Below are 21,485 nucleotides of genomic sequence, written 5' to 3'. Positions count from 1 at the left end.
GGCCTGCCTACTCCCGCACAGCCTGCAAAGCGCTCACCCAGGTGACCAGAGAGGAAGGGTCGCCAGGTGGAAACCAGAGCAGCGGGGTGGGCGCAACTGCCCGGACTGGAGCGCGGGTCTCCCGGCCTCCCGCAAAGGCGCCTGCCCCGTAGTTGTGCAGATTCGGGTTCTGAGGTGCGTGCGCGCGCCGGGCACGGTGGAGTCGGACTCGCCCCCGCCGGGCTGCGCTATCAGCAAGCCACCAAATCGGAAATCAAACTTTAATCGGCCTCCCGGGGTCCTGCCCCGAGCCCTGGACCCCAACCCCAGCCAGAAACGGGACAGTGGGTTGTCAGCGGCCCTGCACCCCCGCACTTCCAAGGACCCAGGCGCGGGGGCCACTTACCGTTCCTCCCGACCTCCCGGTGCCGCCGCGCGTCCCGGGCGCGTCCGTCGCGCGCTCTCCCTGGGGAGAAAAAGAAACCGTGTAGACGGTCGGCGCGCGCTCACTCGCCGCCTCCTCCGCTGAGAGCAGCGAGGCCGGGCCGGGGCGGGCGCCGATCACGGAGCTGAGGGGGGCCTGGGGGAAGCGGGGGCGGAATCAGCCCAACTCCCGAGCCTGGCTCCGAGGGGGACCCGGAATGCAGGCTGGCGGGCGGCCGGCGGGGGCCGAGCTCACGGAGGAGGGGAAAGCGGAGGTGGCCCCGTCCTCGGGCATCAACTATTGTCTAGGCGCCCGGGCCCCCGCTCGCGCCGTCCCCGAGATTCTGCACCCCCCATCACGCCCGCCTGCAGGGGAAAGAGCTGAGGGGGCGGCCAGTACAGGAAGCAAGTGCGGGGGTCCGGGCTCCGCAGATCCGAGGTGGGCGCGGGAGGGGGGATGGGGAGGTGCGTACCGCGTGGGGGAGGGGACAGGTAAGTGCCGACGGGGGCGGGAAGGCCCCGAGGACCGGTGGGGGAGGAAATGGGGAAGGAGTCACCGAGGCGGGAGGGGATGGAGTGGTTGCGGGGGCGGCCTCTGGGGCCCAGACCTGGCCCTCCCCGGGGACCCTCCAGCCGGGGACTCGGCGCTGCACTGACTTTTCGCTCACTCGCTCACGCACGCACTGAACTCGCTCACAAAGTTGCCGGCAGTGGCGGCGCCTCACTCGCCCTTCCCCTCCCCGCCCCGCCTCCCACCCCATTCCTTCCCCTCCTTCACTCCTCCCTCTCCCCGAAGTCTCGGGTGAGATCACCGCGGAGCGGTTCTGAGCGGCGCGCAAATCTCGCGAGAGAAGCGGCGGCTGTGCCCTGCGGGCGGAGGAAGTGGAAGAAGTCGCGGGAGGGTAGGGGACCGCGGAACTTCTGGTTGCTATGACGACGGCAAAGCCCTGGATTCCTGTCTCGCGGAGAGCAGAGGCTGCAAACGTGGGTGCAGTTTTCAACCTGCCCCCTCCCCTGCCCGGCGCACGGGCGGTGGGGAAAGCGAGGGGTGGTTGCAAAAGGAGAATTTTTACACCGATTCAACAGGGCATCTCTAGAAGACCACAGTCATGGTATCTGGCCAAATTTGGCAAATGAGGCTAATGTATTAAGAGGTTCTGGGACACGTTTCTACCTAGAAGCCAACACATATCTGCAACCCAAATTTCTACCATGTATTCAGTTTTTCAGCCTTTTCTTCCAGTCTCATTCTGCTACCCCCACTCCCCCATGCTCCCTTCCTCCTCCTCTTCCCAACACATATACACACACAAACACACCAAGCTGGGCTCCTTCAGGAACTGGCTCATTCATCTCTGTATTCTCAGCGCCTCCACAGGCTTGGTCCATACTAGGTACTGGCAACTTTTTTGAAAAGTTGAACGCAACGGTCCATACCTGCCCTCAGTACTTGCCTTTGGCCCTACCCTAGAGAGTACCCGTCAAGTTTGGACTCTTATCAAACCACTTTTCCCATTTCTATTAACACCACGTATTTTTCAATGGTCATAATCTCTCCTTCATCTTTTTCTCATAAAATCCCTATTCATCATGGGGAGGGGAACATTTTTTTAAAAATCATTAGGCATCCTCAGACGCCTTTATACCTACTCCAAAATGCTATTAAAAATGAAGATGAACTCTCCTCAGGCCCATGTCTTCTTTTAATTGTAGAAACTTTTCTGAAGTGAGGGTTATTGTATACCCACTGCCTAAGTAAAATGGATATTGTGAATAGAAGTTAAGCTTCAGCTTTGTATTTCAAAATGGATGAGTAAAATTAGATTCCATGGTAGGTGGATTATATCTCAATTTTTTAAATTCCTATCCATGAACATGGGAAAACCATTATTTAACTCAGTCCCACAGAACTAGAAACCTAAAGCATGAACCTAAGCATATGAAGACTAGGCAGTCAAAACTTTTAAGTCACTTGCAAGTTTAAATCCTAAATCAATTAAGTTTGTGTATTAGAAACCTAAGTGGGCTGGGTGCGGTGGCTCACACCTGTAATCCCAGCACTTAGGGAGGCTGAGGTGGGCGGATCACAAGGTCAGGAGATCAAGACTATCCTGGCCAACATGGTGAAACCCCATCTCTACTAAAAATACAAAACTTAGGGGGGCATAGTGGCCTGTGCCTGTAATCCCAAATACTCTGGAGGCTGAGGCCAGAGAATCTCTTGAACCAGGGAGGCGGAGGTTGCAGTGAGCTGACGTTGCGCCACTGCACTCCAGCCTGCGTGACAAAGTGAGACTCCGTCTCCAAAAGAAAGAAACCTAAGTGACACTGTGATAAAAAGTAATACGCAAAGTAGTCAGGAAACTAGGGTTCAAGTTGCCACAAATAATTGAGTCTCCTTGAGAAGTTATTTAATCTCTGATTCTTCATCTGTAAAATGAGAGGGTAGCCCACATGTTAGGTTATTACAGCTTTGAAATTCTATAGCTGGCTGGCATGGCGGCTCACATGCATAATCCCAGCACTTTCAGAGGCCCAGATGGGAGAATTGCTTGAAGCCAGGAGTTTGAGACTATCCTGGGCAACACAGAGAGACCCTGTCTCTACAAAAATAAAAAATATTAGCTAGGTATGTTGACATGCACCTGTAGTCCCAGCTATTCAGGAGGCTGAGGCTTGAGAATCACTTGAGCCCAGGAGTTAAAGGCTGTAGTGACCTATGGTCACACCACTGCACTCCAGCCTGGGCAACAAAGTGAGAACCTAAACATATATATAATATATATATATATATTTAGAGCTCTTAAAACTATGACATTTTGGAATAAATAACAAATTTTCCTTTTACAGCAAATGATAAAAAAAGTTTCCTTTTATAGTAGGTCAGTTTCCCAAAGTATAGCTACATGTTGACAACTTTCTTTAAATGTCGACAATTTTATTTTAAAATTTCTCTTGTTCCAACTACAAAGACAACAAAAATATTGACCATGTTACAGTAATTTCAAAGGGAATCTATAGTTCACGATTTGCTTTTACACTAACTCAAAGCGGATTCCTTGTTATTTAATAAATACTCTAATTCAAACCAAAGACCCAAACTAAATACACTCCCAAAATCACTATAAGGAGGGAGGTAGGGAGGGAGGGAGGGAAGGAAGGAAGGAAGGAAGGAAGGAGGGAGGGGAGGGGAGGGAAAGGTCGGGCCGGCCTCAAATTCATTGACTGGTATGTTTAATATCACATTTTCACAAAGAAACACAATGGAACATCACCATCAGTCCTGTAAATCTGTTTTAAGGAACCATCTTTCATAACATTGCAAAATATTATAAATCAGTTGCTGCTCATTTGTTCTGGCTTAGCTTTTAACATGATTTTGCCCTTAAAGGATGGCTGCCAATCTACCTCCACCAACACAGTACAATTTCAGGGCCATCTGTTTTATGACTCCCAGATAGCCATTTGAAATAATTGACCCAAGTGCTAGCCAAATCTGTTAACATTCTTCAATGCTTCTTATAAGGCTCAAGAGATGGGTGTTGGCCTCAAATTACAAAAATACCTTCCCTAATCTTCAGACATAGTAAAATAGTAGAAATTGTCCCAGGGATCTAAAACTGCTCTTTCAAGGCCCTGGGCTACTATTTGTCCCTCACTGATGGCAGAACTTTCATCCGTGTTTCTAAAGGAGATAAAAAGTGAAAGCTACCAAAGCCTAGTTTCCAAATGCATTTTCTTTGGGTCAGTCACTCCGGCTGTATCCTCCTGACCATCCTAGGGTTTCAAAACAGCAGACATCAGGCAGCAGGAGAAGGAAAGGGGGAACAGAGTTTGCCAAGAGCACAGACTAGATCTCAATCCACTTCCTGTCCACTCTCTTTCTTGGCTCCTGTACCCATCTCTGCTCAATTCCCTTTGCCCCACTCCACCCCACCCCACAAACACAAGATATGTAACCTTTCCAATGGTAAGAACAGCTAGTCATTTACTATATTGCTCCCTCCCTATTTGATTCTTCCTTCATTTGAGCCCAGGTGAATTCATTTCTCTCTGGTTATTTACTTCTACTCAACAAAACAACCGAATGTATAGACTATATCAAATATAGAATGAATTTTGACACACAGGCCTACCACGCCAGGAAATTTTATGTATTTCTTAATATTATAAACACTGATTCACATTTGCATGACTTACAGTTAAAATCTGATTTTACCAGCCTATTATCAGTCAGTTCACAACTCCAGTAGCTGTACATCTACAGGGCATTATTCTAAGTGATATTTAGAAAGATTACTCTGAATAATTACAAAGGTCCAAAGTGCCCTCCAAATTATTCAGGTTTAAATGATATCCCATGTTGTTTCAATTTTAGGGTTTTATTGTTTTAGCCTTGTTGGTATAACTGTGTTTTCATGAATACTGGATTCCTTAGAAAATGCCCCCTCTCTCATTTACAAAGTAGTATTCATTACAAGTCTAAAACACCAACTACTTTATAACCAATTAATATTCCATTACTCTATTAACAGCAAAACTGCTATACTTCTGTGTACTCTCCCCTCCTCTTTAAAAGACTATTTCACACTTTCTTCTCCTTAATCAAACCTCCGCCTAGTACTTCTGGTTAATGGCCTTGCTCCCTCGTTTGTTGGTAAAATAGAAATAATCATAAGAGAACTGAACATACACACCCTCCCTACCACTCTGTCTACCAGCCTACCTGTATCTGTCTGCATATACTCCTCTGTCCTTCCTGTCACTTATGAACTCTCAGTGCTCTTAGCCAAGATTAGCCTCTTGATCTGTGCATTAGTGTATCGCCTCTAACTCAGGGATACACTGATTCAGCAACTGCCTCCACTCTCTTGTATCATCAAAGTTTCCTTCTCTACTGCATCGCTTCTAAGGGCTTACAAGCATGCCAGACTATCTGCCCTGGTAAAAAGTAAAATGCTTCCTAGATTTTATGTCTCCCTCACTTCACTTTATAACTGGAATCTTCAAAAGGCTCTTCCAGGCTTGCTGTCTTCAATTCCTATCCTTCCCTTCCCTTGAATCCACTCTGAGCAACCTTTCACCCCCACTACTCCATAGCAACAGGTCTTCTCGGGGACATCAGGGACTGCCATTGCTAAATCTGGTGCTCAACTTCCAAGCTCACCTGGCTGGAGCCCTCAGCAGGCTCTGATTCCTAACCCCTCCCTTTTTCCCCTCCTTCTTTCTACCCCAGCCACACTGGCATTCCTGCTATTCTTTGACTACACCGGGTGCTCTACTGCCTCCAGGCCTTGTATTTGCTCTTTCCTCTGCCTGGAGAGCTTGTTCCCCAAATATCTGCATGATTCACTTTCTGGGTCTGTTTAGATGTCTGTACAGAGGTAACTGTTGGTAATCTGCCTGCTTGCTCTTGGGTGCACTCTCTCTCTTTTCCTGCTCTACCTTGCAGTGGGGCTGACCCCCATGGGCCATGTTTTTCAGGACCCCTTGTCAGGGGCTTCCAGCTGGGTTCAGCCATCGGGATGCATAACAGGAATTTGGACAGATGGAATAGACAAGCGAAAGCCTTTCTTCTCCTCTCTCTGCTTCAGGCAGAGTTTTAATAGCAAATGCATCTCCTCAGGCCTCAGGTTCCATTGGGTGATAACCATTCCCAGGCTCTGATACAGCTTCAGCTGGAGGTGATAGTAGCTTCCTGATGTTAAGAATCTCTGGGTTCCCTCATCACCCTAGTTAATTTCTCAGCTCTTCCATACACTGTGTAGCTTCCCTGTATAAAAATTCTCTCATTTTGGCCAGGCACAATGGCTCATGCCACTAATCTCAGCACTTTGGGAGGCTGAGGAGGGCAGATCACTTGGAGCCAGGAGTTGGAGACCAACATGGCCAAACCTTGTCTCTACTAAAAATGCAAAAACATTCGCTGGAGGCTGAGGTGGGAGGATTGTTTGAGCCTAGGAGGTGGAGGCTGCAGTGAGCCAAGACTGCGCCACTGCATTCCAACCTGGGTAACAGAGCCAGACCCTGTCTCAAAAAAATAATAAAAATAAAATAAAAAATTAAAATTCCCTCCTTTTGAATGACCAAGATCAGCTTCCACTCCCCTAACTAGACCTTGATTGTTACAGTCACGCTTTACAAAATAGCAATCACCCCAATCTCATACTCCCCACACAGCTCTATTGCTCTCTTATGTCCTATCACTCCCTGACATATTATCTAATTGTTTGTTGGTTTATTGTCTGTCTTCCATCTAGAAGGTAAGATCTCTGAGGGCAGGAACTATATGTCTGCTTTATTCACTGCTGTATTCCCACCACCTGGAACAGTGCTTGGCACGTAGTAGGCACTTAACACGTTTTTCAAATGAGTAAATAGTACTAATTCAGACAAAATAAAAGTGCTAGCAGAGTGTGGTAAACAGAACACCCCCACCCTCCAAGATGTCCATATCCTAATCCCCAAAATATGTTACTTTACGTGGAAAAAGAGATTTTATAAAGATATGACTAAGTTAAGGATCTTGAGATAGGGAGATTATCCTGGATTATCTGAGTGGGCTCAATGTAACCACAAGGTTTTCTTAAGAGGGAAGTAGGAGGGTCAGAGTTAGACATGGAGATGTGACCACAGAAACAGAATCAGAGAGGGATCCGAAGATGCTATACTGCTGGCTTTGGCAATGGAGGAAGAGACCATGAGCCAAGACATGCAGACAACCTCTAGAAGCTGGAAAGGCAAGAGAAACAGATTCTCCCCTATAGATTTCATAAGGAATGCAGCCCTGCCAATACCTTGATTTTAACCAAGTGAGACATTTCAGACTTCTGACCTCCAAAAATGTAAGATGATAAAATTGTTGTGTTTTAAGCTGCAAATCTGTGATAATTTGTAACAGCAGTAGTAGGAAACTAACAGTGTTTAATCGGGTATGTAATCTCTTTGTAGTTATAATGTGTGTCTTGTTTACTCTTAAATCCCTGCAATTTAATACAGTTCCTGACAAAGATAGGCACTCCATAAATGTGCAGTGAAAGAATCAAGTGTAACAGCAAAGCAGAATCAGGGCTCCCATTCTCATGGAGTGGAAAATCCCTTACCTGGCTTTCTGGCTCAGAAAGCACCTTGCTATTAGGAAGCCTTTGTGAACTTTTTGAGCCACGAAGATATAGGGGTATAGGCTAGAGGCCATCCAGGTCTTAGGCACCAGTGTCAGCTAGAGAGAATGAGGATGAGTCACAAGGGCCTTTTGTGCTATACTTAGGACTTGGGCTTTATTCTGTAGGCAATAGGGAGTCATTGAAGGATTTTTCAACAAGGGTGGAAACATTCACATTTGCATTTACAATGCATAGAATATTAGAAGCACAAGATTTAGAAATCCATGATTTGGAGAAGAGGTCAGAACTGTGATCACAAATGCAGCAAGCAGTAGCTTATAAATTGCTAGTATGTTGCATGTAGGTAACTTTTTTTTAGAAGTAGTTTCCCTCTTGTTGCCCAGGCTGGAGTGCAGTAGCACCATCTCGGCTCACTGCAACCTCCACCTCCTGGGTTCAAGTGATTCTCCCACCTCAGCCTCCTGAGTAGCTAGGATTACAGATGCCTGCAACCATGCCTGGCTAATTTATTTTTTGTATTTTTAGTAGAGGCGAGATTCACCATGTTGGCCAGGCTGGTCTCAAACTCTTGGACCTCAAGTGATTCGCCCGCCTCAGCCTCCTAAAGTGCTGGGATTATAGGCTTGAGCCACTGCACCCAGCCTAGATAACATTTTAATTAACATGTATCCTCACAAACTTTCTTTCCTTGTCATAGGCATTTTCTTTTGAAACATTTTTCCGTTAAGCTACTCGTGTGTTTCCCTGGTTTTCAGGTAATTTTCTTGTAAACATGGATAAAATAAAATAAAAAATCCGAAAAAGGATAAAAAGTTTTGGCCCACCAATACTTTTGACCTTTTTCTCTATACCATAAACATCAGCACATGCTACTCCAGTTATAATATTCTTTTTCTTTTTTTTTTTTTTTTGACACAGAGTTCGCTGTGTCACCTCAGTTCACTACAACCTCTACCTCCCAGGTTCAAGCAATTCTCCTTCCTCAGCCTCCTGAGTAACTGGGATTACAGGCACACGACCATACCCAGCTAATTTTTGTATTTTTAGTAGATATAGGGTTTCACCATGTTTGCCAGGCTGGTCTGGAACTCCTTACCTCAGGTGATCCACCTGCCTCAGCATCCCAAAGTGCTGGGATTACAGGTGTGAGCCACTGCACCAGTCCCAGTTACACACACACACACACACACACACACATTAAATCGTCTCAGAACCATTTCAGGATTTTTTATTCATCCTACTAATAATATTTCCTTTTAGGAAGCTTTTTGAACCATTTAAAATAACTTCAGTATTGTCTGAGGAGCTGGAAATTCCCTTCCAAACAACCCTTTCCCCTTTATTCCTTTCATCAGTTTTCACAGTAAAGAAGGTGTCAAGGAAGGAAGGTGAATTTTAAAAGTCTCCTCTCTACTCTCTTGTCTTTTTTAAATCCCAAAAATGAAAAGAAACTTGCTCATGACTTGGAAGTGGTGGGCTGAGGCCTCCCAAGACCATCTGGGCTGTTCCATTGCCAGCCAGAGTGGAGGCGACATTCACACAAACCCAGGAGCTGCAGGGGCGCGTGAGCTGCGGCTGCTTTGTGGTATCCAAGGAGCGCATAGTGAGATTCTGCAGGAGAAATCACGCTTTGCATGTTCTTGAATACAAGAAACATGTGTAGTGAGGGTTTCTGTTTGCAGGCAGGCCAAGCAAAACTACTGGAATATTAAAGCCGTCACAGCCTTTATTTAAGGGAAAAGAGGACAAGAATGAATATGCTGATAGTTCAGAGATATTTAAGACCTTCAACAGCTCAGCACTCATCCTAAATTTTTACAAATCTTAGATGAAGCTTTTAAAAGCCCTTTAAAAGGACTTTTATTTGTTCTTTTCACGTGGGGGAAAAGTGATGAATATATCTACTCAACTGTGAGAAATGGCCACGGCCACTCGATGTAATTTTTTACTTACCCTCTAGCTACACAAAGAAAATAGCACCGAGTGTAGTGGAGGAAAATCTACTAGACCTCAAGCCTGGCTTGAATTCAATTCTGTACTCTAATTCAGATTTTGTCTTTACCTAGCTGAGTCAGATAAATTATTTAATTTTTCTGGACTTCTCTTTTCTTTTTTTTCTTTTCAGACTGGGTCTCACTCTGTTTGCCCAGGCTATAGTGCAGTGGCGTGATCTTGGCTTACTGAAACCTCCACCTCCAGGTTTCAAGTGATTCTCCAGCCTCAACCTCACAAGTAGCTGTGATTACAGGTATGCACCACCCACAAGACTAATTGGACTTCTCTTTCTTTAAATACAAAAGGAGAGGGCTAACAGGCCATCCTTCCAGACTAAAAGTTTGTATGTTGATGTGTTACCGTCTTTCAAGAGTCAATTTGCTCCTCGTCAAGAATCTTTCAGGGGTCTGTTTGCTCCTGGTCAAGAATCTGAGGTCTAGACTTTTGCTCAGAGTTGCTGAACCTCTCTCCCTTCACGTTTATTTTACTCTTGTTAGGATGATCTCTACCTCCCCCTGCCCTCTCCTGTCCTTACCACACCCCATTCTACAACTCCATCTGAAATATCAAGGGTGACCATAAGTCACTGGTAGGTTGGAGAGGGATTAAAGACTTCTGAGCAATTCTCATAGACACCTCCTGTTCTCTGGTGCTGGCTGTGACTGGCACTGCTAGAGTGGATCTTGATCATTGCTTCTGGCATGGCCAGCCCATACCAGCTGTTCTTATTGGCAGTGGAATTTTCAGGACTGCTACTCCCAGCTGCTTTCTCTTAGAACCTTAGAACAGCCAGCTTCTATGTCCAGGAGCTTCTGAGCAGTTCCTTTACTCATTCCATACTTCCTCTAGAGGGCAGCACAAATCACAGTCTCTGCCAAGCACATGGAATTGGGATCAACACCATGACTCTGGATTGGCTTGTAGAATTCTTTCAAATTCCCCTAGCCTGGCATGAGAGTATGGGAGCAAGAATGAATAGGTCAGGCAAGGTGGCTCACACCTTAATCGCAGCACTTTGGGAGGCTGAGGTGCGCGGGTCACTTAGATGCCAGGAGTTCAAGACCAGCTTGTGCAACATGGCAAAACCCTGTCTCTACTAAAAATACAAAAATTAGCCAAGGGTGGTGGCACACACCTGCAATCCCAGTTACTCAGGAGGCCGAGGCAAGAGAACTGCTTGAACACAGGGAATGGAGGTTACAATGACCAAGATTGTGCTACTGCAATCCAGCCTGGGCGACAGAGTGAGATTCTGTCTCAAAAATAATGATAATAATTAAATCAGAATGAATAGATTTATTTAATAATATTAATTAATTAATTAATCACGCCCATTGGCCTTCACTTGAAGACAGTTCAGCATGGTGGAGTCAGATGGAGCTGACTTCAAGTCCCATGCCCACTTCCAGCCTGAGTAACAGAGTGGTTTTAGAAAAAGTTACTTAACTCCTCTAAGCCTTGGTTTCTTATTTTTTCAAGTGGGAATAATAACGATTGCTTCTTAAAAACATGTGATTATTTGAGGATTACACGAGATCCTACATGTTTTGTTAGACTCTGCGGACTGGCTATCTAGGGGCCATCACAACTCCCTTTTCTCTTGCCCTCTGAGACTTCCCTGAAGTCTCCAGAACTAGCTAAACATAAAATGAGGGTTTTATTCTGAAAACTGTGAGTTCCAAAAGATACCTAGTGGTAGAAATACAGTCCCATCTAAACTCCCTCCATCACTCATGTGCTCCTCTTTTTGCATCTGCCTCTATCTACAGCATTCTTCTCTCTTTCTAAAGACTAGTTTCCTCCATTTTTCTGGTCCACATGGGGAAAATATCTCCTGGGCTCAATCTGAATTCAAACATCTCCCCAGGTTTCAAACTACCTGGGGAGAAAAGTAACTGACTGACATAGCTTTAAATCAGGTGCCCACCTCTAGATCAATCAGCTGTGACCAGGATCCTGGAGGCATGTTGCATAAAATGTCATGGAGGAATCATGACATGACTGTGGGGGTGGCAGTTCCCAGGGAAGAGGGAGGGCAGACAATAATAAATGTCTAGGGTGGAGGAATTATATAAAAAGCATTAAGACTAGGTTTCAGCCGTTAAGATTATGATATAGTTGGGGAAAAGACACTAACATTGTCTTCAGTTTAAATTTATTTTGATGCTGAGGGGGTTAATGTAGGGAAAAACCAAAACAATCAATAGTGATGGAAAAAAATCTTCTGCCTCTTGAAGTACAGTCAGTGAAGTTCAACAGTGCAGTGGTGGGGGTAGGTGGACTGAGAACGTTTCACATTTTCTCTGGAAGACAGTGGCTCCTCAGGACTTTCTGCCCTTATGGAGCTCCAAAAGCACTTTTATTAAAAATAAAAGATGGCTAGGAGGCAGGTCTTGTCAGAGGAATAAACCATTTAAAGCAGGATCTTTCTGCCCTGGGCAGGAATTAATAGAATTAAGCCATGAAGGGGGATTTACTATACCCATGAAAGAGGTTACAAAGTAGGATGAGACAGGATTAAGGAGCATAACTAGAGTTCATGAAAAAAGAGATCAAGAAGTTGGGACCGCCCCAGGAAGCCAGTGGGTGAAGAAAGTAGAGAAGGGAGGAGTGTTCCTAGAGGGAGAAAAAGCAAAGGAACTGAGGATGGGGTGAACATGGCATATTTGTGGACAGTCACGTTGTGCAAGAGAGTGCAGCAGTCCTTAGACTATGAGATTTGCAGTGAAAGCACCCAGGGTACCTGTTAAAACATAGATTCCTCACCCCTGGTGCAGAGGTTCTAATTTAGTTGGTCTGGGATAGGTCCCAGGATTGAACCTTAATAAGCCCTCTAGGGGCTGTGCTCAGGGAGTCTACAGAGGACAGCTTGAGAAACACTGGTATCTCCACTGGCACTGCCTATTAATTAGACAAAAGAAATGGCTTCTCTTTCGGAGTATGTGTTTGCTGGGTGACAACAACTGACTACCAGACTATGAAGTCCCTCCTGATGGCCCAAGAGAGCTGCTGTCAGCCATTGCCACCAAGGCCACCAATTTGCCAGTGACAGTTCAGGGGACTCCTTTGTACTCTCAGCCCCCAGAGGTGCCACTTGATTATCAGCTGGTTTAGCCTTCATCTCGCATCTTGAGTGCTTTTACAGAATTACACCCAGCCCAATATGCAACAGAATCAGTCTAAATGTTGAATTCTTCTTAGACAATGATGCTGTTTATATGTCTTGCTGATTCAGTTACTTGTCTTTCACTACCTAATTATAGTTAATTTTTATATAAACTTAATAATCAGCATTTGTATAATAGTAAAAGAGTGACTTGTTTACTTTAATTGAAAAAAGAGGTTATGTGTTTCTATTCCAAACTTCTGAAGAACTTGAACTATTTACTAATTGCATATTCTTTTCTTTTTCTTTCTAAACCACTTTTTATCTCCTCTCCTGCAATCCAACCCACATAATTTCTGTGAAGAAAAAGTGGAGTGGTGTCATTTTACAAGAACACTCAGTTAAGAATAAGCCCAATCAATTGCCAGGTGTTGGGACTGAAATGGAAGTTTCTTAGTATTCCACCCAAGTATTTTCATATTAAATAATTATCTTGTCATCATTTTATTTCTGAGTTATTTTCTTCAGTTTTTGTTGTCTTCAATTTTCCAAAAAATTGAAAATGCTACTAACATGTTCTGGTCCCTTGAATCAGAGATTTCTTTTTTTTTAATTAATATATTATACATATATAATTGCACTTTTGCTGTGTAGGAGCTCTGGAGTTTACCTAGATCCCATTTGCCTATTTTGGCTTTTGTTGCCAATGCTTTCAGTGTTTTAGTCATGAAGTCCTTGCCTACGTCCATGTCCTGAAGGCTTTGCCTAGGTTTTCTTCTAGGGTTTTTATGGTGTTAAGTCTTATGTTAAAGTCTTTAATCCATCTGGAGTTAATTTTAGTGTAAGGTGTCAGGAAGGGGTCCAGTTTCTGCTTTCTGCACATGGCTAGCCAGTTTTTCCAAAACCATTTATTAAACAGGGAATGCTTTCCCCATTGCTTGTTTTTGTTAGGTTTGTCAAAGATCAGATGGTTGTAGATGTGCGGTATTGCCTCTGAAGCCTCTGTTCTGCTCCATTGGTCTATATCTTTGTTTTGGTACCAGTACCATGCTATTTTGATTGCTGTAGCCTTGTAGTATAGTTTGAAGTCAGGTAGTATGATACCTCCAGCTTTGTTCTTTTTGCTTAGAATTGTCTTGGCTATGCAGGCTCTCTTTCGGTTCCATATGAAGTTTAAGGTGGTTTTACCAGTTCTGTGAAGAGGGTAGGTTGATGGGGATAACATTGAATCTCTAAATTACTTTGGGAAGTTTGGCCATTTGGACAATATTGATTCTTCCTAACCATGAGCATGGAATGTTTTTCCATCGGTTTGTGTCCTCTCTTACTTCCTTGAGCAGTGGTTTGTAGTTCTCCTTAAAGAGGTCCTTTACATCCTTTGTTAGTTGTATTCCTAGTTATTTTATTCTTTTTTGTAGCCATTGTGAATGGCAGTTTGTTCTTGATTTGGCTCCCTTTAAGTCTGTTATTGGGGTATAGGAATGTTTGTGATTTCTGCCCATTGATATTGTATCTTGAGACTCTGCTGAAGTTGCTAATCAGTTTCGGGAGATTTTGGGCTGAGTCATTGGGGGTCTTCTGAATATACAATCATGTCATCTGCAAATCGAGACAATTTGACTTCCTCCTTTCCTAATTGAATACACTTTATTTTTTTTTCTTGCCTGATTGCTCTGGCTAGAACTTGCAATACTATATTGAATAGGAGTGGTGAGAGAGGGCATCCTTGCCTAGTGCCGTATTTCAAAGGGAATGCATCCAGTTTTTGCCCATTCAGTATGATACTGGCTGTGGGTTTGTCATAAATAGCTTTTATTATTTTGAGATACATTCCATAGATATCTAGTTTATTGACAGTTTTTAGCATAACGCGCTGTTGAATTTTGTTGAAGGCGTTCTCTCTATCTGTTGAGATAATCATGTGGTTTTTGTCTTTGGTTATGTTTATGTGGTGAATTACATTTATAGGCTTGCATATGTTGAAACAGCCTTGCATCCCGGGATGAAGCCTCCTTGATCGTGATGGGTAAGCTTGTTGATGTGCTGTTGCAATCGGTTTGCCAGTATTTTATTGAACATTTTTGCATCTATGTTCATCACGGATATTGGCCTGAAGTTTTCTTTTCTTGTTGAGTCTCTGCCGGGTTTTGGTATCAGGATGATGTTGGTCTCATAAAATGATTTGGGAAGGAGTCCTTCTTTTTGGATTGTTTGGAATAGTTTCAGAAAGAGTGGTACCAACTCCTTTTTTGTATGTCTGCTAGAATTCAGCTGTGAACTCGTCTGGACCTGGGTGTTTTTTGGTTGATAGGCTATTAATTGCTGCCTCAACCTCAGCCCTTGTTATTGGTCTATTCAGGGTTTTGACTTCTTCCTGGTTTAAGCTTGGGAGTGTGCAAGTGTCCAGGAATTTATCCATTTCTTCCAGGTTTACTGGTTTATGTGCATAGAGTTGTTCATAGTAATCTCTGATGGTGGTTTGTATTTTTGTGGGATGTGTAGTGATACCCCCTTTATCTTTTTTTTCATTGCATCTATTTGATTCTTCTCTCTTTTCTTTTTTCTTAATCTGGCTAGTGGTCTATCTTTTAAAAAAACAGCTCCTGGATTTATTATTTTTGAAGGGTTTTTTGTGTCTCTATCTCCTTTAGTTCTGCTCTGATCTTAGTTATTTCTTATCTTCTGCTAGCTTTTGAATTTTTTTGATCTTACTCCCCTAGCTCTTTCCATTTTAATGATAAGTTGTTGATTTTAGATCTTTCCTTGATTCTCATGTGGGCATTTATTGCTATAAATTTTCCTCTAGTCACTGCTTTAAATGTGTACCAGAGATTCTGGTATGTTGTGTCTTCATTCTCATTGGTTTGGAAGAACATCTTTATTTCTGCCCTCATTTTATTGTTTATCCAGTCAACATTCAAGAGCCAGTGGTTCAGTTTCCATGAAGTTGTGCAGTTCTGAGTTAGTTTCTTAATCCTGAGTTCTCATTTGATTGCACTGTGATCTGAGACATTGTTTGTTATGATTTCCATTCTTTTGCATTTGCTGAGGAATGATTTACTTCCAATTATGTTGTCAATTTTAGAGTAGGTGTGATGTGGTGCTGAGAAGAATGTATATGCTGTGGATTTGGGGTGGAGAGTTCTGTAAATGTCTATTAGGTTTGCTTGGTCCTGTTCTGAGTTCAAGTCCTGGATATCCTTGTTAATTTTCTGTCTGGTTGATCTGTCTAATATTGACAGTGGAGTGTTACAGCCTCCCACTATTATTGTGTGGGAGTCTAAGTCTCTTTGTAGGTCATTAAGAACTTGCTTATGTATCTGGGTGCTCCTGTATTGGGTCCATATATATTTAGAATCGTTAGCTCTTCTTGTTGCATTGATTCCTTTACCATCATGTAATGCCCTTCTCTGTCTCTTCTGATCTTTGTTGGTTTAAAGTCTATTTTATCAGAGACTAGGATTGCAACTTCTGATTTTTTGCTGTCCATTTTCTTGGTAGATCTTCCTCCATCCCTTTATTTTGAGCCTATATGTATCCTTGCATGTGAGATGGGTTTCTTGGATTCAGCACACTGATGGGTTTGACTTTTTATCCAATTTGCCAGTTGTGTCTTTAGATTGGGGCATTTAGACCATTTACATTGAAGGTTAATATTGTTATGTGTGAATTTGATCCTGCCATTTTGATGCTAGCTGGTTGTTTTGCCCATTATTTGATGCAGTTTCTTTGTTGTGTCGATGCTCTTTACTATTTGGTCTGTTTTTCGAGTGGCTGGTACTGGTTGTTCCTTTCTATGTTTAGTGCTTCTTTCAGGAGCTTTTGTAAAGCTAGCCTGGTGGTGATGAAATCTTTGAGCAAATGCTTGTTCATAAAGGATTTTATTTCTCCTTCAATTATGAAGCTTAGTTTGGCTGGATATAAAGTTCTAGGTTGAAAGTTCTTTTCTTTAAGGATGTTGAATATTGGCCCCCACTCTATTCTGGCTTGTAGGGTTTCTGCCAAGAGTTCCACTGTGAGTCTGATGGGCTTCCCTTTGTGGGTAACCTGACCTTTCTCTCTGGCTGCCCTTAGCATTTTTTTCTTCATTTCAACACTGGTGAATGTGACGATTATGTGCCTTGGGGATGCTCTTCTTGAGGAGTATCTTTGTGGTGTTCTCTTTATATCATGGGCTTGAATATTGGCTTGTCTTGCTAGGTTGGGGAAGTTCTCCTGGATAATATCCTGAAGAGTGTTTTCCAGCTTGGATTCATTCTGTCCATCACATTCAGGTACACCTATCAAACATAGATTAGGTCTTTTCACATAATCCCATATTTCTTGGAGGGTTTGTTCATTTCTTTTTACTTTTTTTTCTCTAATCTTGCCTTCTTGTTTTATTTCATTAAGTTGATCTTCAATCTCTGATATCCTTTCTTCTGCTTGGTCGATTCAGCTATTGAAACTTGTGTATGCTTTGCGAAGTTCTTGTCTTGGGTTTCTCAACTCCATCAATTTATTTATATTATTCTCTAAGCTATTTATTCTCATTAGCATTGCATCAAACATTTTTTCAAGGTTCTTAGTTTCTTTGCATTGTGTCGGAACATGGTCTTTTAGCTCATAGTTTGTTATTACCCACTTTCTGAAGCCTGTTTCTGTCAATTCATCTGACTCATTCTCCATTCAGCCTGTTTCCCTTGCTGGTGAGGAGTTGTGATCCCTTGGAGGAGGAGAGGCATTCTGGTTTTGGGTGTTTTCATCCTTTTTGTGCCGGTTTCTTCCCATCTTTATGAATGGGGTCTCTGAGTGGACATCCTGTTTGTTAATGATAAGTTATTTATTTCTGTTTTTTAGTTTTCCTTCTAACAGGCAGGCCTCTCTGCTATAGGACTGTGGAGGTTCACTCCAGACTCTGCTTGCCTGGAGATCACCTGCGGCAGCTGCAGAACAGTAAGGGTTGCTGCCAGTTTCTTTTTCTGTTATATTTGTCCTAGAAGGATACCCACCAGATGTCAGCCAGAGCTCTCCTTTGTGAGGTGTCTCTTTGGATATACAGGGGTCAAGGAGCTGCTTGAGGAGACAGTCTATTCCTTATAGGTGCTAAAGTGCTGAGCTGTGAGCTCCATTGTTCCGTTTAGAGCTGCTGGGCAGGTACATTTAATTCTGCTGCAGCGGAACTCATAACTGCCTTTCTTTCCCCAGGTGCTCTGTCCTGGGAAGGTTGGGCTTTATTTATAAGTTCCTGACATGATGCTGCCTTTTTTCAGAGATGCCCTGCCCAGCTAGGAGGTAGCCTAGTCATAGTCTGCCAGCAGAGATGTTGCTGAGCTGTGATGGACTCTGCCCAGCTGCTGTGTGAACTTCCTGGTGATTTTGTTTATAGGGGTATAGGTAGAACTGCCTTGGTAATGGCGGTCTGCCTCAATAATAGCAGACTGTGTCTGTAATGGCGGACTGGCTTGGTAATGGCGGACTGCCTCAGTAGTGGTGGACTGCCTCAGTAATGATGGACACCCTTCCCCCCCACAAAGCTGGACTGTCCCAGGTCCAGCTGTGCTTGCTGTAAAACTCTCAATCCAGAGCGTTTCAGATTGCTGGTATTTTTGAGGGTGGGACCCTCCGAGCCAGATCACCTGGCTCCCTGTTTCAGCCCCCTTTTTTTCAGTTGAATGGGTGACTCTGTCTCCCAGGCATTCCAGGTGCCAGTTGAAATGGCTATCCAGATTTGTGTGAGTTTTTGTGCAGAGACCCACTCCGCCAGCTGAAACAGCCATGCTGGAGACTCGTGGTGCTTTTCCACCCGGAAATCTCCTGATCTGTGGGCAGTAAAAACTCGTTTGGAAATGAGGTGATCACTCACCCTCTGCACTCTGACTGGGAACTGCACTCCAGAGCTGTTCCTATTTGGCCATCTTGGATCTTCTTCGAATCAGAGATTTCAAGTACACACAGAATGTAGGAATTTTCATTGGCCCTCCTCCCCTGTGTGCTCAGATTTCTCTTATACTTCATCCCATCTATATTTCTAATTTTTTTTTTGCAGCTATATTTCTCAGGACCTACCATTTGGGTGAGAGAGGAAATGCATCTGCCTTCTGTTTTTATGTTTATTTAGTCTAGTGGTTCTCACTCTGTCATTACCATGAAGAGTCTTTTGGTCTTATATCTAATTTCCATCTAATCCTATTCTATTAGAAATGTTAGTTCTATTGAGTGATGAACTCTTCCAATAATCAGAAGAAAGAATTATGAGGGCTCAGTCCTCTTGAGTCTAAAGTACTCAAATAGGATATAATCCTATTTGAAATCTGTGTCCTGAGGTTGGTCAGGTTCTCTCGTCTATGTTGCCCAAGAACACACAAAATGAGAAACAGCACACACTGGCCTCCACTACTTGTGGTAAATCAGCTAAACTGTCCTCACCTGTGTATCATCCTGCTCTGGTCAGGTGAACAGTAGCTATGAATACGCAAGTTGATCTCTGCGTGCTGAATAGTATACATGGATCCCCCATCAGGATTTTGTTCTGGTTATTTATGGTTATATAACAAAGTAATCTAAAACTTAAGTGGCTAAAAAGTAATAATTTTATTATATCACAGATTTTGTGGGTTAGGGAATTCTGGCAGGGACCAGCCAGTAATTCTTCTGTTCCAAGTGGTGTTCTGCTAACAGTCTGCAGGCTCCACTCACCCCTCTGCACCTTGACAGATGTATGGAAGGCTGAACTCTTCTGGGACTGTGAACTGGCTTCTCCAGCAAAACAGTCTCAGGGTATTCAGACTTACATGTCAGGGCTTCCAGAGAAAGTGTTCTAAAGGACAGAAAGTAGGAGCTTCCAGGGCCCAGGAATTTACATAACATTACTTCTGCCATATTCTGTTGATCCAGCCATTATATCACCTGCCTATGCAGTAAAGAATATGTAGCCATCTTTAATCCATCACAAAATTTATTCACTAAACATTTATAGAGAATGTAGTAAGGCCCAGGCTCAGTATAAGACTCTGGGAATACAGAGGAAAGTCATCACTCTCCTATAACCTAGAGGTAAAGCCAGTGTGTTGTATAGTTCCTACTCACAACCTTCCAGTAATTCTCCAAAACAACATGTCAGCAAAACCTAGAATACATTTTAGAAAGAGATAATTCAAATGAAAAAGAGAGAAAATTCACTAATAGTCTCCAGTTGCTCGTAATTCAAATGTCTGTTTATCTAACACCTGGCATGCAAATAAACTGTGATGTGGTGCTGAAGGTTGAAGTGCTAGAGGGCAAAATAAATGGCACAGATAACATCTTTGAGGAATAACTCTTGTGCATCCTAAGAAGAAACTGTAGTTAGAACTCAGTGATAGAGGGATACATTTCAAATGGCTTCAGTTCTCATCTGTAAGGCAAGTGATTAGGCTAGTTATCACCCGTGGCAAACTTGTCAATCACAAATCAGAGAAAGCTCAGCCTTGTAACAGAATGTTAGGATCATGAGGGAAGGGCACAGCATTCACGTATCATCTTCTTGGGAGAAAGGAAAATTAATGTCTCTAGTTCAGCAGCCTTCTAGTTAGGATGCTGCCAGCCCTGAAGTAGAGGTGTTAGGTAGAAAGCCACTGAGCTTAATAGACTGATGTGCCACAATTGTTTAAGATTTGAGATTTCCAGGCTGAGGCAGAATTGCCTGAACCCAGGAGGCGGAGGTTGCGGTGAGCCAAGATCGCGCCATTGCACTCCAGCCTGGGTAACAAAAGCAAAACTCCGTCTCAAAAAAAAAAAAAAGATTTGAGATTTCCAGCAAGTGTTCCAGAGAATATGGTCACACTGTAATAGACTACTGTGTTCTTGAAGCAAAACTATCATGAAGAGATTTTGGCTATGGGGAAACCGGTTTAGGTTCTGCTTTTTAGGCATGTTTTCTTAGGGGTCTGGCCATCAACATCACTGACCTACAAACTGTTCCCTGAATATCATGTTCTCTTGGGTCTCAGGGCTTTGCTCATGTTGCTCTCTCTGCCTGGAAAACCTAGATCATACTGGAAAAGGGAAAGCAAAACTTGAGAGGTGGTTGGGACCAGAGAAATGGCTGCAGAAGCCCAGTAGTTGGAAGGCACATAGTTGTTCCCATCAGTGATGCAAATGACAACTGCTGTGGTTTAGAGAAGGGAAAGATAAGTAAGGACTCACATGATAGGAAATGGCCTCATGTAGCATGCACAAGCTTTAGCTAAATAGAGATGTCAAAGAAAAGGATTCCAGGCTGCCAAAACAGCACATGTAAGAAATGGATGTGGTTCTGGCCATTGGTTTTGGAGCACCTACTCTGTGACAGGCACTGGCTGGTAACAAGCCCAGTAAGGGAGCAGGATGCATTTGGGAGACCCCAAGGAGACTGGCCCAGTGCCAGAGTCTGTGAGTGTTTGAAGAATGTTGAGAGATAAGCTTAGCAACATAGGGATGGCCAAGTTAGAAAAAGTCTTGAGTCTCCTACTGAAGCCTTTGAAGCCAATATTCCTTGTTCTAGAAATAGAAATGTCTTTGTTTATTTCAGAGAACTTTTTTTTTTAAGACAGTCTTGTTCTGTTGCATAGGCTGGAGTGCAATGGCGTGATCTCAGCTCATTGCAACCTCCACCTCCTAGGTTCAAGTAATTCTCCTGTCTCAGCTTCCTGAGTAGCTAGGACTGCAGGCACACACCACCACACCCGGCTAATTTTTGTATTTTTAGTAGAGATGGAGTTTCACCATATTGGCCAGGCTGGTCTTGAACTCCTAACCTCAGGTGATCCGCCTGCCTCAGCCTCCCAAAGTGCTGGGATTATAGGCATGAACCACCACTCCCGGCCTATTTCAGAGAACTCTGGATAGATTCCTTTCCA

General features: G+C 43.6%; 1 protein-coding gene and 1 long non-coding RNA gene across 44 annotated transcripts in view; one reads left to right on the top strand and one right to left on the bottom strand.

Annotated features, from left to right (window-relative positions):
* The window catches only part of SIPA1L1 (signal induced proliferation associated 1 like 1), a 397,653-nt gene extending 396,566 nt beyond the window's left edge, over nucleotides 1-1,087 (bottom strand). For 25 of the 41 annotated variants that reach the window (XM_078335280.1, XM_078335294.1, XM_054240116.2 and 22 more), the window contains exons 1-2: nucleotides 1,060-1,087; nucleotides 386-445 (exon numbers count right to left, since the gene is read on the bottom strand). The gene's annotated coding sequence lies outside the window, so the exon portion shown is untranslated. Of the gene's footprint in view, nucleotides 1-37; nucleotides 172-385; nucleotides 460-875 lie in introns of those variants that run through there. The other 16 variants (XM_054240120.2, XM_078335300.1, XM_054240125.2 and 13 more) reach the window with 6 other exon arrangements.
* LOC144577437 (uncharacterized) overlaps nucleotides 1-21,485 on the top strand; it is a 32,738-nt gene that overhangs the window by 277 nt on the left and 10,976 nt on the right. The window contains exon 2 of one of the 3 annotated variants that reach the window (XR_013521351.1): nucleotides 9,652-9,774. The exons of the other annotated variants lie outside the window; for them this stretch is intronic. This is a non-coding gene — a long non-coding RNA (uncharacterized LOC144577437). The remainder of the gene's footprint in view (nucleotides 1-9,651; nucleotides 9,775-21,485) is intronic. 3 annotated transcript variants of the gene reach the window in all.

This window comes from Callithrix jacchus, chromosome 8, assembly GCF_049354715.1.
Source record: "Callithrix jacchus isolate 240 chromosome 8, calJac240_pri, whole genome shotgun sequence".
Lineage (NCBI taxonomy): Eukaryota > Metazoa > Chordata > Mammalia > Primates > Cebidae > Callithrix > Callithrix jacchus.
Note: the sequence above shows the minus strand (reverse complement) of the source record. Positions and strands in the feature narration are given on the sequence as shown.